General features: G+C 39.9%; 1 protein-coding gene across 1 annotated transcript in view; it reads left to right on the forward strand.

Moving 5' to 3' along the window:
- Positions 1 to 4,409: 4,409 nt before the first annotated feature.
- The window catches only part of TLN1 (talin 1), a 3,443,760-nt gene continuing 3,432,226 nt past the window's right edge, over positions 4,410 to 15,943 (forward strand). The window contains exon 1 of the mRNA XM_044078439.1: positions 4,410 to 4,622. The gene's annotated coding sequence lies outside the window, so the exon portion shown is untranslated. The remainder of the gene's footprint in view (positions 4,623 to 15,943) is intronic.

Consider the following 15,943-nt stretch of genomic DNA (forward strand, 5'->3'; position numbering starts at 1 on the left):
TGTAATTTATTTCTTCATAATAATAATAAAGGGTGTACACGGTCAACAAAGTGGCTATAAATGTTAATGGAAGTGGGGGCTGTCTCTGGATGAAAATGCCTTATGCTCTATCATCTTGTCATTTTTAAACAGCCTTTAATCCGGGTTTAAGTCACTGGTGTGCATATGTGTATGTGAATTAAGTTGAAATACTTTGGCTATTGTGTTTGTGTGAAACAAATTTGAAATGCATGACTTTTGTCATTATTATTATTTTTGGTACAGACATCTGAGAAGGATGCAATCAACAATGTAGCTGTAATTGTTGGGTTTGGGGGATGTCTGAGAATGTAAAAGTGCCAGATATCGCTGTGTTAACTGAAACATGGCTCAAACCACAACATCACAATAATGAGATTACTGCCCCGGGTTACAACATTATCCAAAGAGACAGATCAGAGAAAAAGGGCAGAGGTGTTGCAATATTATTCCAAAATCATCTTGCCTTAGAACACCTAGATTACAATACCCATGAATTCAAAGATGTAGAACTAATCCTTGCCAAATTAAAAATAGGTTCCAACAAACATATAATTATTGCAGGTGGCTATATACTACCAGGCAATAACATCATTGTAATGCAAAGCCTGCTTAACTGGACCTCCAACTCCCTTCCACATGAAGACATACTATTAGAGGACTTCAATATTGACTGGCTTCACTGCTCCAGCCATAACCCTCTGCCTTCATAAACCTCCACAGGTTTACTCAAACTATAACCACCCCCACTCGAATTGACAAAACTTCCAAACGCCAGTCCATCTTAGACTGGATCCTGGTATCCGACAACACTCTTGCACAGAAATCTGGTTGTCTTCCAGATACCCTAAATGACGATCATCCAACCTACCTAATTAGGAACAGATCCCAGACCACCAACCAAACTATCCTCAGAGTAGTTAGAAACAAAAAAACCTTTATAGCTACTGATCTCATCAATACTCTAAAAAGCTGTAACTAGACCCCCCTAAAACATTTACCTATAGACAAAGCCATTGAGTACTTTAACACAACCTTCATAAAAATCTTAAACCATCATGCACCCCCTAGAACCATTAGAATAAAAACTAACTATGTCCCATGGCTAAATAAAGATACTAAAACTATAATGAAAGAAAGGGACAAGACCTGGATTCAATATCAAAAAAACAAAACCACTACTTTGAGACAAAACTATGTAGAGCTCCGTAACAAAGCCAAAAAACAAATCAAACTAGAAAATACAGCTACTATACAAGCAAGCAAAAAAAATATGCTCACAACCCACAAAAGTTCTGGGCCTCAATAAATGGTATACTGCATCCAGGAAAGACCACGACTCCAACCCCAGTGCTTCCAAATAACCATGAAAACATTCCTACTCAGTTTAACAAATTCTTTACTGAAACAGTCCAGACCCGTGCCAATGCCCAAAATAGTACTAGCAGCCCCACACCAATAACTACCCCAACCCACCCCAATATACAAAACAATAGCCCCAGTTTTCACCTCCACTCTGTATCCACCAAATCAATATCTAAACTCCTTGGTAAACTTAAACCAACCACACTAGCAGCTGATAAGCTGCCAGCAGACTTCTTTCAATCTCAGCTGAAGCTATAGCCTATTCTGTCTCTATTCTCATAAACAGATCTCTCTCAGAATGCAAAGTCCCCACCTCATGGAAAACATCATATATAATTCCACTGCACAAAGGAGGCAATTCCTTAGAGCTCACCAACTATCGCCCAATAGCAATCCTATCACCTTTATCCAAAATATTAGAAAGAGTTGTTCATACTCAACTAATACAGTACCTCCAGAATAACAACCTACTCTCCATATCCCAGCATGGTTTTAGACCTTCCCAGAGCACCACGACATCACTACTAGCATTCACCAACATAGTTAACCACCAAAGAAACAAGGGTCTATTTGTTTCTTCCATATTCTTAGACCTATCAAAAACCTTTGACATGGTAAACCAGTCTGCTTCTTGATACTCTATCCACCCTAAATACAAGTCCCTCCTCTATATCATGGTTCAGCAGCTACTTATCTACCCGTTAGCAAGCAGTCCTATGGCAGGACCAGTTGCCCCCCTGTTACCAGTAACTATAGGAGTCCCTCATGGATCCATCCTTGGCCCATTGCTGTTCTATTTACAAATCAAATCTCTTCATCCTCTCCCACTGCCTCAATAGTACAATATGCAGATGACACTACCGTCATATGTGCTGCCTCTACCCTTAGTGAACTGCAAACCCTTACCCAAAATAACTTCACCCTAGCTGAAACTTGGTTCACTAACATCAAACTTCTTCTTAATCCCAAAAAAAAAACCAAACTCATTCTTTTCAGCACTGGCAGAGCTCCTTTCCTAAATAATAATTTCACCATTAGCTCCAAAGAAGATTCAAATCAGTCCAACCAGACACACTAAACTGCTAGGCGTAGAAAAAGATAATAACCTGAGGTTTGACATCCACATAGCACAAACCATTAAGAAAGTTAATAAAAAACTTGGCTTCCTCTACAGGAACAAACAGTTTACGACAAAACGCACCAAAGTAACCATCGCAAGGACTCATCTTCTATCCACCCTCCTCTATGCCTCTCCCATCTTGACTAATCTCCGCCAAACTGATCCCAATAAAATGGAATCTTGCTGCAAGATTGCCAAGTTTGCTACTGAAGTCTCATATAGGTCCCACCACTGTCTATCCCTTAAGCAACTCAACTGGCTTAAGTTGCTTCATACCTTTCTACTCAATCAACTTTCTATAGAGCACAAACTCCACTACCTTCTTGAGATAACTCCAGCACTTCAGCACCTAATTCAGCCCCACATTCCCTAGAGCCTTTAAGATCTAGTAACCAGAACCTTATAACTGTCATCAAACATAAAAACGAAGCTGGTAAGTCCCTCTTTGCCAACACCATTGCCAAAACCTGGAACACACTACCAACCAAATACCTTCTACCACCTCCTTTAGTCAATTCAAAAAAACTCCTGAAAACTCACAATCTAAGTAACTGCCTATGCTCATGCCACTCACTAGGCTAATCCATACCAAGAGAACTTGTCAGGGTACAGCTATGTACAAACAGTTTCTCCCCTGAAAGCTTCCAAACCCGTATACATTTACTTTACAAAACTTAAAACTGCAAAAGAAAAAATGTACCTCTGATTATCTACTGTAAGAAATGTTAATCACTAGCATGATGTCCTGTTGTGTGTATATATGCTATATGTATGTTTCTTAATCACCAGCATGTTGTCATGTGTATATATGCCATATGTATGTATGTTCTACTTCATTTTACTCTCATGTAATGTGGAGCTTTTCTCCCCGGGCCTCCGCTGAAAATGGACCTGTGTCCAGTCGGACTTTCCCGATAAACAAATGTAAAATAAAATAAAATGTAATCTGCCACTCACCAGATGCATTTGCATTTTCAATGAATGTGCATTTCAAGGCAAGAGAAGTTTACTTTTGCCCGTGCTACATCTGTTTTGTTTAGCAACTGACCATTGGTGTTTTTGCTATAAAATTTGAAATAAAGGTTTTAAATCAAATCTCTATAATCATTGTAAAAGTAAAGAAGAAATATATAGTATACACACTGACAGTTTTGATAAGTGTTTACAGCAACTGAGAAGAGACAGCCAAATAGGGACACTAGAATGGCTGGGGGGGGGGGGCTGGCCTTTACCTGGCCTACGGCTTTATTAACCCACGATCCAACTGTGGTAGTAACACACATACACACAATCAAGACGTCTAAGTCTATGCTAAAGACCCCTGAAGGCTTGAAATTGCAGTCCCGCACTGGCACAACCATTCACTTCCCTATCCAGAACAGATAGGGGGCTAGACCTACGAAAATGGGTGATTTCTCATCCATTTATCTAAATTACATTTGATGAAAGTAAGGCACATTCTTTGCTTTACAGAAAGGGGAAGTCTACCCCAGAGGTGGTGAATTCTTCGCGAAAAATGCCAGCGTAATCCTATTTGTCTTACAACTATGAACCCATGTCCCTACTTTCTTTCATTTCAGTTTTCCTCTCTAGCCTTGTAACATCAACAGGTTTTTCGGATTATTCTTAAAGATCATTAAGCTGGCATTTCGGTCCTACAGTCTTAAAACAGGCATTACATTTCTTGCAAAAAGACAGCAATTCAGATAAAGCAGGACATTGTACACAAACTCTCACTCCAGTAAGTCAAAGAACACTGAAGCATTACGACTTTCACTGTAGCTTCTATTTTGCTGCGGCTGCTTTAGCACTCCAAGTATGAAAAACTAAAGCTTAAAACCCACCCCGACATTTTGTAATCGGGTACTCTTACTGTTAAAAAAATTTGAAACTGGGTTACAGTGCAGAAGTTCGCGTGACGTGCTCGTTTCCTGTGTATACACGCCACCGCCGCTCCCCTGCCTTGCACGTCAACGATTTGGTCCTTGAAAGGCTAAACTCTGACTGCCGCGAATGCTCTAGCTGAACCAGAAAAGACTCCTTTGCTCCCCATCCAGCGAAAGATTGAACCCCTTTCTTAAGGAGTGATAAGAAAGACAAAACGTGTGCGTACTTTTAGGTAAGCCGGGGTTTGAGCCTCTACAGAGAAAGACTGAACGTTAGGGAAGGAAGCACGGATAAGAAACTCGGAGGGAGATTTTTGTTCATGTGTTGCTACATGGGAAGCCGCAACCGCTCGATTTGCTGTGTGTTCAGGTTTATGAACTTTTTTACATTAATTTCTGTTGGAAGTGGGATGTGCAGCCTGAATTTCAGAAACGTATTTTGATGAGGTAGGGAAATATAACGGAGTCAGATTGTACACTGAAGGGCGAATTAAAAAAAAAAAAAAAAAAAAAAGCAGAAGAAGATGCGAAGTTAGAAGGGTGGGGATAAGGAGAGAAGCGCAGTTCATTAAGAAACATGGAGGTTTTTGAATACAAAACTAATATATCACTTCTGCAAACACTTTTATTTAATTCTGAGGTTGCAGTTACACATTGAGGTCGAAGAAGTCGTCTTGACTGCTTTATCTATGGGGAAGTAGTCGTAAACAGCTTCCAGGGGTAGAAAGCGACTAGCTAGCACAGGGAGTAAAGAAAATGTGAAGGGGAGGGGTGGTAGTGGTAAAATGGATTGTAAATTGGGATTATCTTTAAAGTGACTGGGCTCAGTGTGAGATTCCCACGGATATGTAACGTTAGAGGGCAGAGAATGTGGCATTTGTTTCCTCCTAGAATTGCTCAGTTCGCAGCTTGAAGTATGGCCTAATGTGATGGAATTCAGTAAAGTTTAGTGAACTTGAAGTCTAGTAAATACATGTCTTGAACTATTAGCTTTGGTTTAGGGATGTATCTATGAAGGGAACGTATTGAAGAGTTTCATTTAAGTTACAGCTCCAGGTTATTAATTTTTTTAATTGCTACATACTTGCAAAATTTCGCTCTGGAGAGTTTCCCACTGAAACATTTGACTTGGTACGGTCTCTTTACTGAAGATATTTGAACCAGTTCTTGTGATTAACTTTTTTTGTCCAGAACAATGTATTATTTTGATCTTCCTGCTGTGGCTAAAGGAAGTAAAATATCTGACACCTGTTTTAATGTTTAGGGGTGTCCGTGGGCTTCTGTTTCACAGTGTATTGTTTACTTTCTTCATCCACTTTTAGACCAGCTGTATTCAGGTTGCTTTTCTAATAATGTACCCCCTAGAATTTATACATTTGCAGCATTGGTTTCTGTTTTGGTATCCGTAGCTAATGTATTCCTACGCTTTCAGAAAGTCACGACCGCTAAATACTAAGTGTATCATTCTCAGTGGTATTGCAGAATATGTAGTGGCTTATAAATGAATGGCATCAGACGAGCCCTTTTTTGTTTCATGGAAGTATTTTTATTAAGACTACAGTGCTGCTGAAGGAACATGTAGGATTATTCCATATTTCAACTGTTGCTCTGGAAGTGGGAGTCTTGTGGGTTTTTTTTTTTACTTTTTTTATTTTTCTTGCAAGTATGCTAGTAGTAATGGTTAAAACAGTGTTGATGAATTTTTTTTTTTTGCGGTCTGCACATAGGTATGGAGTTGAGGTCTTGGGATTTCCAAATGTTGGAAAGGTGTACCAGGCTTTGGGGACTTTGTGGGCAACCTCCTGCCTTAAACTGGTTTATGTAAAAACTTTGGATTGCACCACTTTTCTATACGTATGATGAGAAGAACTGAGGTGGATAGTAAATATGCATGCTTCATAATACCCTGTAATGGGCATTTCAGTACTGCTGTTAGTCTGACTGTGGTCTACATAGGATGGAAAATTGTGGTAGACAGTTGCCAGGATTCTGGAACTGTCCCATTGGTTTTTAATTTGAGTTAACCATAGTGATAATCCTACCACTTAAAATGAGTTAGGTTGTCATTACATTTATTTTATAATCTGAAACTTGATGACTTGGTGAACTTCAGGACGATATGAAAAGTAGTCCAGATTCAAGAAGTTTTGTTTATACTCTCGGCAGGCATGACACTAATGATTACATGTTTTGTGGATAACGGACAAGAACTGTTTGCAGATTGCAAGGTCCTCAGTAAGTGCAGTGCAGCGAGCCTAGTGTTCATAGGTGGGTTGCCTTGATTATTGTAGTAACACTTGAGTCTTTGTAGGTGGAACGAGTTTGTGAATGGGAATAGTTTGAGTTCACAGTGACTAATGTGCAGTCAGTTTTACGTTTGGAGGTTCATACTGTGTGTGTAGCACCAGGTGTCCCTAATGCCTTGTGTTTGTTTCCTAGACAAGTACAATGCTTGCTGCCCTGGCAGGCCATTTTAAGCCTAGCCAGTTTCCCTTTCTGTGCTCAAATTAATCTATCCCATTTGGTTAGAGATTGGCCTTGCCTATCCCATGGTCGATAATTGTATAGTAAGTACACTTAAGAATAACTGGGATCATAGATCTATATGTTCATAGATGATTACTAGGCTAATGGCACAAGAGCCTTTACAAGCCTAGTTGATAATACCCAGGATATGATAGTATTATATCTTACTATCCCATCTGATACCTTTACCCAGGATATGATAGTATTGTGTCTTACTGTCCCATCTGATACCTAGGGAATTATCAGGGTAGTTGGCCTTTCGGGGTTGGAGCCCTGATTAATTTTGCAGACTACCTCTCTCTCTCTCTATAAGGGACATGGGCAGTACCCCAGAAGTGAATTTACAGTTCCATCCATTATTCAAATTCTTTAATTGGAGAAGGAATTGGGCATAAGTTGTTGGAGAATTTACAGTATAAAAGCACTAGGTAGTAGTATTTCTGAGTGGATGTAGCTGGACTGGGTATTTCCATGTTTTGTACACTGAAACAAAATGAGTAGCAGTAGATGATTTGGTGCTGAGGGAATCCTATAATGGGAATTACAGTTTCTGATGATGTAAAAGTAGTGTCTTTCACTGAATTGAGTGCTCTCTAAATTCTGTACTGAGAGTGAGTTTCTGGTGTGTCCGGGAGTATTGTCGTGCACTGAATTGGTGTGATTTTTATTTTTTTGTATGTATGGGAGGTAGAACATGGCAGACAAGATAGAAATATTCTAAGTATGGTTGTTTACGTATGACATTAACTTACTTGAGAGAGATGGTTAAAAAAATGGCAACGCCACAAAATGTGGGTGAAGAATGAACATGTTATGGTATTCGACTAAGGTTTTTAAATAGTTTATAAAGTACACCAGTAGAGTTCATCTACAGATTATGTTGTCAGTGTGGCAGCATGTGGAGCTGTTGGTTTTGAAGAAGCAGGCACCTGTACCCCTCCATATTTATCACAGGGTGCCTATAATGGCTTTTGAGATCCTTGCGATTTGTGGTTGGATGTCATCACTGACAGAAGCTTATCAATGCTTCCAGTTTGTATGGAGATGTATTGGGACTTTAGTATAGCATGTTGTTGCAAGACTGAAATCCTTGATCTGAAGAGAGACTGGAATCCTTTATCTGAAGAGGGATGCTGGATAAACTGAAACTGCAGTGACTGATAAGTGGTAAAGGATCTAGGGAATGTCCTTTTGGCAGTTTTCACTTTTCTTGTGTTGTTGAAAATGCATTGTTTAGTGTTTACTCTTATTGCTGCATTTATTTTACCTTTTATTTTGTGCTTAATTTCTTTCCTGCTGTGAGACAAACCACACTGAAATTAAGCTGGATCATTGTTTTCATTGAGGCATTTAGTAGCTAACAAGTCATCTGGTACTGTATAAAATGTGCCCATTTAAAATGCACAATTTCTACATTAAGATGTCAAGAGGATTTGTTTGCTTGCGTATTGCGCACAAAACTTTCAATACGATTTATTCATGTAGACTTTTGTAAGCAGAATTTCAGTTCTTGTTTTATTGATCTAATAAAACAGTTTATGCTGTTTTGGGTTCTTTTTAACAAATTCAAGTCTTTGCATTCGTAAGCTTTTGTATGCATTAAAACACGTGCATACTTTGAATACGTTTTCAAAACTGTTGCAAATTATAGTCAAAATGTGATTTGGAATACATATAGTACACATTCATGTTGGTGTGTGTGTGTATGTATAACTGATTCTTAATGCTAGTGAAACCTCTGTTCAACTGTTAATGCTAGTGAAACCTCTGAACTGTTAAAGTTGGTCATACCTGATCCTTCTGAAAAAGTCCTAGATAAGACTGTATAAATATTTGTGATAGTTTGAGAGAGGTGAATTCTGAAAAACTGGTATTAAATAGTAAATTCTTCATGGCTTGTCTCGCTAGAAGATGGAAAATTCAGTGGCATAATATGTCTTGCTGACTAGTTGATGAACTAGTCCCAGTGGATGACAGAGGGGTGTGTTTCATGACAGCATATTAAGATGGGTTTTCAAAAGCTGCCTGTATGGAAGAAGAAAAGACCGATTGGGCACTTGTTATCATTTTTTTCTTTGCATTGTGTGTTTAGGAAGAGGTTGGAAATGTAGTTATACATGCATGTTTTTCATATGAACTGTTTTTTTTCAGCATTGCCTGTTGGTGTTCACACAGCCTTTTGCATGCCTCTCCTTTTAGTCTTGATTCTTTTGCCGTCTTCAGTGGAATGAACTGGGAGGATTCCTTGTCGGATTCTTTTCCTCTGATAATGGGTGTGACTTCTTCCTTCTTGATTACTTCTGCCTTGGGGGTGGGTGAGAACAGAACAAGCACTCTTGTTTTTTTGGGAGGAGCATCACAATATGCCAAACAGTCATGATTCACACTAAGTTAGCTTAAAAAAAAGTATGTGTAGCCTGGAGCTACATTCTTTGTACATCTGATGAGGATAACTCCAGATTCAGTAGCATGGCAGGCAGGCGGCCATAGATGAGTCTTGCCTGCCTTTTATGTTTTACATATGTGCTTTTTACTGCTAGCTTAGAGCAGTTTCAAAACTGTCATGTAAAAAAATACGACTAAAATATTTGTAGATGTAAACACAAACACACTTCATAAAGGAAGCATGTATGACAGATATCCACAAAATGCACAGCTGCATTCCAGGCTGAGATATACAAGCGCACAGCAACACTCTTGTTTGCAAGTTTTGCTTTGTCTGAATGTACTCCTTGTTTTTAAAAAGGTTGATCTAGGCCAAGTCAGCTTTTCATCTGTGTACCTTGTTAGTCATTTCATTTGCATAATATTTCATCTGTAAATAAATTGTGCATTGTGTTTCTTGAGATCACCTTCTTTGAATTGTTTCCATACCTGTAGCAATATTTGCAGATTTCTTCTCTTGTACTTCATGCAGCCTGTTGAGACACTTTTTTAATTTTTGTTTCTTTCAGTAACAGAGTGCACTGATTTTTAAGTGAGAACTCCCAATTATTAACTGTTTTAAACACTGTACAGCATACATGGGTGATGTTTTAACACTCTTTGACAGCTGTAACTATAATTGCATGCTATCATTGTAGTTCTGTAACGCCTTCTGTGTGGAGTCTGCATGTCCTCCCTGCGGTCGAGTGACGTTAAAGACATGCAGGTAGGTGCGTGGGTGAATGGGTTTGCCTTCTTTGAAGGTTGGGCGTCGGGCTGGCAACTCAGCACCGTAAAAAATCCACTGCCAATCATTAGCGGATCAGAGTTCCACTGTGGCAAACCCTAACCGGGAAAAGCCGAAAGACATTACTATTGCAGTTCTTTACTTTCACACGTGCTGTCTAAATGTACATTACTTTGTTTTTTATCTGTACAACATATGTCATTACTTAACTTTTAACAAGGTGGGTGAAAGAGTAATAGGTAAACATCCTGCCATGCACTTAGCTCTGAACAGGTATGTTTGCATTGTAAACTGCAGATTGGGTAAGGTGGAAAATCACACCTCACCCTTACAAGTTTCCTTGCAAAAGTCTGCTTTACTCTGAAGGTATTTGGTTTCTGAAAAGTATTCCTACATTACTCCATTTGTTTTGAAGAGTTGGTAAGTTTTTAGCTGCTGTATAGTTTTCCGGGGCCAGATGTCAACCCCTCCCCCACACCCACTTGGATGCTAGCAGCATTGTTTTATTGTATTCTTCTTCATAAAATAGTTTCTTCTAGTTGTAAAACTGGGGTTGGGAGGGTGGCCTAATGGTTAAGGTGTTTACCTTACAAACACAAGGTGCAGGGTTTGAGTCTCAGAAGGGATAATTGGCTAGGCTTAAAATGGCTCTCAAGGGCAGTTAGCTTAGTACTAACCTATAAACTAAAAACCTTCAACACTCTTACATTTATATGGAGTACAGTGTTTGCCTGTAATTAGCCACCATTCATCCATGTACATTGGTGATGGGGATCTGCAGCCCCTTTCCGAGTATTGAAAGGCTGTCAGGTTTTTTTTTTTTTTTTTTTTGTGTTAATTGTAAAAATGGACTTATTAATGAGTAGAAAATCTTTGAGTGCAGCTCACAGTTTTGAGTACTGTCATGTATAGATTAATCCTAGCTTTCTTCTGCCTTGTTCCTCCCTCTTACATGGTGTTCATCTAGTCAGGATGTAATAGACGAGTCTTTGTGGATTCTGTTCAAGCAGCTTTATTATGTGCAAACACATCACGATTGAAGCTCATTAACTTTGACTTGGGTAATTTGTATACAAACTAGCTACGTTCATTCATACATGCTCACTCTCTGGCTGCACTTTAAAAATGTGGCAAGGTGTATATATAACACATGCCTGCTATTTATAGATGTATGTTCAGTCCTTGATATGCTGCTTAGACACAGCACACACATGCTGTTCTACATCCTCCTCCTTTGACAAGTAGATCATGCAATGCTGAGTATCAGTTGATGTGCAAACAATACAAATAATTCTTTGTCATGCAGTTATAAAGAACTAGGTACATATTTACAGTTATGTCCAGGTCTCTTGTGTATTTTACACTAGGTCTGTAAGTACGACCAAATCGTGTGACATAAAACTGCGAATTAGACTTGGCAACTGGAACTGTTTCTGCTGAATGTTTAACCTTAGGAATATGGGAACATCCCCAGGAATGGAAGTAGAAGTCAAGACGCGTATGTTCGGGTATGGGAACATTGTCTGGATTGATCTGAGATCTAAAGTCTGTATCACAGTAGCAATGCTGTGATAACGATTCTGGTACAGGAAGAAGATATCTGCGACTTCTCTTGTACTCCACAACCTCAGACTCTCTGAAGTAGGATCTTTGCTTGGTACATATACTTGTCACTTGGCCAATCTGGTTGAAACATTTATCCTCTCTCTCTCTCTCTCTCTTCTCTCTCTCTTCTCTCTCTCTTCTCTCTCTCTTCTCTCTCTCTCTCCCTCCCTTTCAATGGACTAAGAAATCTGCTTGATTTATCATAACTGTACTTCTGGAAAGCACGTTCCCTGAATAATTGGGCTCTGATGGTTGTCGTTTTTAGCTTTAGGCCTCAATTAACCTAGGTAGTGTTGCTCTGGTTTGCCTGGGTAGAAGTTTCTGAGCAGGCGAGCCAAGTATATTGTCACAGGGTATGTTTCTGAGATTAAGTAAATTCAGAAAGACATCTGTATTAGCACGCTTTGACCTTTCAAAATAATTGCTTTTCACTCTGCACGTTCAGCTAGTTCATTTGACTGTGGATATTCTGGACTACTACTAACATGTACAAAGTCCCATTCTCTTGCAAATTTCTGAAACAGCTGACTAGTAAATTGAGTACCACTGACTGAGAAGTGATGTTTCAACTTGGTAATTAGGTAGTAAATCAATCTCAAACCAGCTGGAATAAGAGTCTACCAGTACTAAGTAATGCTGATTGTTCCACTCGACTATGTCACTGGCTACTGCTGACCAAGGTAGTTCGGGAACTTGACTTGGCTGAAGTGGTTTTCTTTGGAAATGCAGTTTACTACTATTGCATACTGAGCAAGAAGAAAGTACTTTCAGTGTCTTTCACCAGTGAAGGCCAAAATGCTAGTACTCTCGCCCTTCTTTTGGTAGATTTGGGACCTGGGTGATCATGATGCAAAATTTGGATATATTCATGTTGTAAGGAAGCAGGAACAACAATTTTAAGACCTTTGAAAACAATGCCATCATCTATCAACATCTCATCTCTGCAAGGAAAATAGGTTTGCACTTCAGGAGGTAGACTAGATTGCTTTGGCCATCCAGCATTAATGTAGTGGTTGAGCATTTGCAAAATTGCATCAGTCTTTGTATGATCTCTCACCTCATTGTCTTGTGGTAGAAAAAGTACGCACTGCCATTACAACAGTTAAAATTCTCTGCATCAAGCTATTCCATTGTATTTCTGGGCGATCTAGAATAAGGTATCAGCCAGATAAATAAGTTTGCCCTTTGTGTAGACCATTTTAAATTTGTACTTTTGTAATTTGCGCATAACTCTTCGTAGTCTTGCTGGAGCTGAATGCATAGGCTTCTCTAGAATAGTAACTAGAGGTTGGTGATCTGTTTCGATCCGAGTAGCTCGACCATAGAGTATAATCATGAAACTTTGAACATGCAAATACTATTGCCAAAAGTTCTTACCCAAACTGAGATGCAGTATGCTCAAATTGAGACAGTGTTCTAGGCTACTGGTCTGCCTTACTGAAGAATAACTGCGCCAAGACCAAATTTTGAAGCATCACAGGAAAGAGTGACTTATTGACATCATAGTATCGTTAATGTAGGTGGGCTGTCAGTTTTCTGCTTAAGGTCTTCAAATGCCTTCTGGTGCTGTTCCAACCAAGACCATGTAACATTTTTGCACGTCAGCTCTCTTAAAGGTGCTGTCAACTCGCTGACGTCTGATATAAACCTGCCTAAATAGTTTACTATGCCAAGGAAATGCTGTAGAGCTGGAATATTGTCTGGTGCTGACATCTCAAGAATAGCTGCTTGCTTGGGTGGGTCTGGTCTCAAGCCAGTGGTGGTAAATAAATGACCAACATATGTAAGTTCTGGTAGTCTGAATTTATACTTCAGAGGATTGAGCTTTAAGTTCATTTCACGTGCTGTCTAGAACTCTCTTAAGGCTTGTTATGCTCTGCTTCACCATTGCCTCCAACCAACAAATTGTCTGTTATGGCACAAGGATAACCTGAAAAAATTTGCTCCATTGCACGCTGGAAGACTTCACTTGTAGAATTTTTCCAAGTGGCATCCTCGGGAATCTGTCAAACTGGGTACCGGAAGTGATTAGTGATGAGGATTAGCGATTTAAGCATCACTTGCCAAAATGAACGTTTTGCATCCAAGACAGGAAAAAAAAAACAGTGGCATTATTTGGTATTAGATCTGCAACTTTTTCGACTGTACGCATTGGGTGATGCAGTCTGTTCAATACTTTGTTCAAATCTCTAGGGTCAATACATATTCTCTCGTCTGAGCCTTTTTGTGAGCTGCTGCCATGTATGACACCCATTCAGTTGGTTCTGTAACTGGAGAAATTACACCTTGCTGCACCATTTTATCCAGTTGAGCTTTGACTTTATCCTGCATAGATATCGGAGCATTTCTTGGTGGTCTGATTACTGGACTGACTTCGGAGTCTAACTTCCTAGAATATACAACTGGAAGTTTGCCCAATTTGTCATCGAAAACATCCGTATATTCTGAGAAAATGACTTCAGAAAAATTGAATCTGCTTTCCTTTACCAAAAAAGTTCATCATATAAGCGCATATCTTATTTCCATTCTGTCTCCGAGACCCGGTAATGACTGCACAGGTCTTTGAACTACATAATATAACAAGCTGCAACAGTTCCTAGCCAAATAAGATAGCATTACAGAGCCTTTGGTCTGAATTTCTTCACTTCCATAAGCAAGTTTCGCACTACTAGCCACATTTAATTCATAAGTGGGTACTAGGCTATCCACCCTAGGGCCTATACAAGCCTAGCCAAAAAGGTACCCTGGCTTTCACCACCCAAGTGCCCCTGTCCAGCAGAGCCACAGAGGTGATCCCTGGGGTGAATTTCCTATTTCCCATCCAATCATCAAAATTTTTTGAGTGCTAATGAGCTTTGTTTGATATAGATAGGTAGTTTGTTCCAGAGTATGGGGTTGGGAGGGTAGCCTAATGGTTAAGGTGTTTGCCTTTCAAGTACAAGGTGCAGGGTTTGAGTCTCACATGGGATAATTGGCTAGGCTTAAAATGGCTCGCAAGGGCAGTTAGCTTAGTACTAATCTATGAACCTAAAACAAAAAAAGTCTTTGGGACAGGAATTTATCCCTCCAGCATGTTCTGTTTATTGTGGTGACAAGGTTTAGGTCCCTAGAGCTTGTAGCTCTGAGGGATTGGGATTTCTTTAAGTGGAGCATGTCCAATATCTCTGGGTTTGACACAGCTTTGTATGTTAGGCAGAAATCGCCTTGGAGTAGGCGATACGCAACGGAGTAAATCTGGAGTTTGAGACTGTCTGCGTAGAGGCCGGTAATCCTCTGTGTGGTATTTCTGTGATCTTTCCAGTTGTTATGTCTTATGAGGTACATACCAAAAGGGGCGTTGTACTCTGTAATGGGTCTGAGTGATGAGTAGAAGGGAACAATGACCTCTTTCCCGACTGGCAGTGTGATTATCAAAGGAGAGACTACTGTCCACCTGTGTCCCAAGGTCTCATCACACTTTCGGTGTTGAGTAGACTACCACCTATGTGGTAGCTCATGGGTACAGAGTTTTTCCAAAGGGGATAAAAATGCATTATTTGGCATTGAGCTTGAGACCATGGCTTTGACACCAGGCATCTGTTTCAGTGAGGCCCTTTTGTAGGATGTCCACATCGTTAGGAGTTTCAAATATGGCTCCTAGTTTGGCTAACGAAATTTCATTGGCCAAAGACCTTTTGTGTTAGTCTGTACTTCAGAAAAGTAGATAAACAGGAGAGGAACCAGGACTGAACCCTGTGGTGCTCCACTTGTCATTGGTCTGAAGTTGGATTTGGAGCCTGCTACTTTCACAGTGTGAGTTTTGTCAGTGAGCCAGTTGGCAACCAGTCTTGTGACCTAGGGATTTATACCTAGTTTAGTGAGTTTGTCTATAATTCCAGAGTGGGGGATGGTGTCAAAAGCCTTGGCGAAATCTAGATGGGCTGTGTGAACCACCTTACCCTCCTCTACGGCTTTGGTGACTGCTTCAAAGAAGTCAGTCAGGTTTAGGAGGTATGATCTGCCTTTTAGAAACCCAAACTGAGTGGGGTCCAGAGTTTGGAGATTACCAATGTCTTTGTTTACAAGTTCCATGGTCTTGCAGACCAGACTCTGCTCCCACTTTGTGGAGTGGGATAACTGTCGCTGTGTGCCATTCAGTGGGCACAAAACCTGAGGTGAGGCTATGATTGAACATGGTGCTTAGGTGGGGTGCCAGTTCATTCTGTAGTTCATATAGAATGCAGCCTGGGATGTCAGGTCCCATGGATGCTG

The sequence above is a fragment of the Protopterus annectens genome, chromosome 1.part1 (genome assembly GCF_019279795.1).
Source record: "Protopterus annectens isolate FY-2018-M chromosome 1.part1, PAN1.0, whole genome shotgun sequence".
Taxonomy (NCBI): domain Eukaryota; kingdom Metazoa; phylum Chordata; order Ceratodontiformes; family Protopteridae; genus Protopterus; species Protopterus annectens.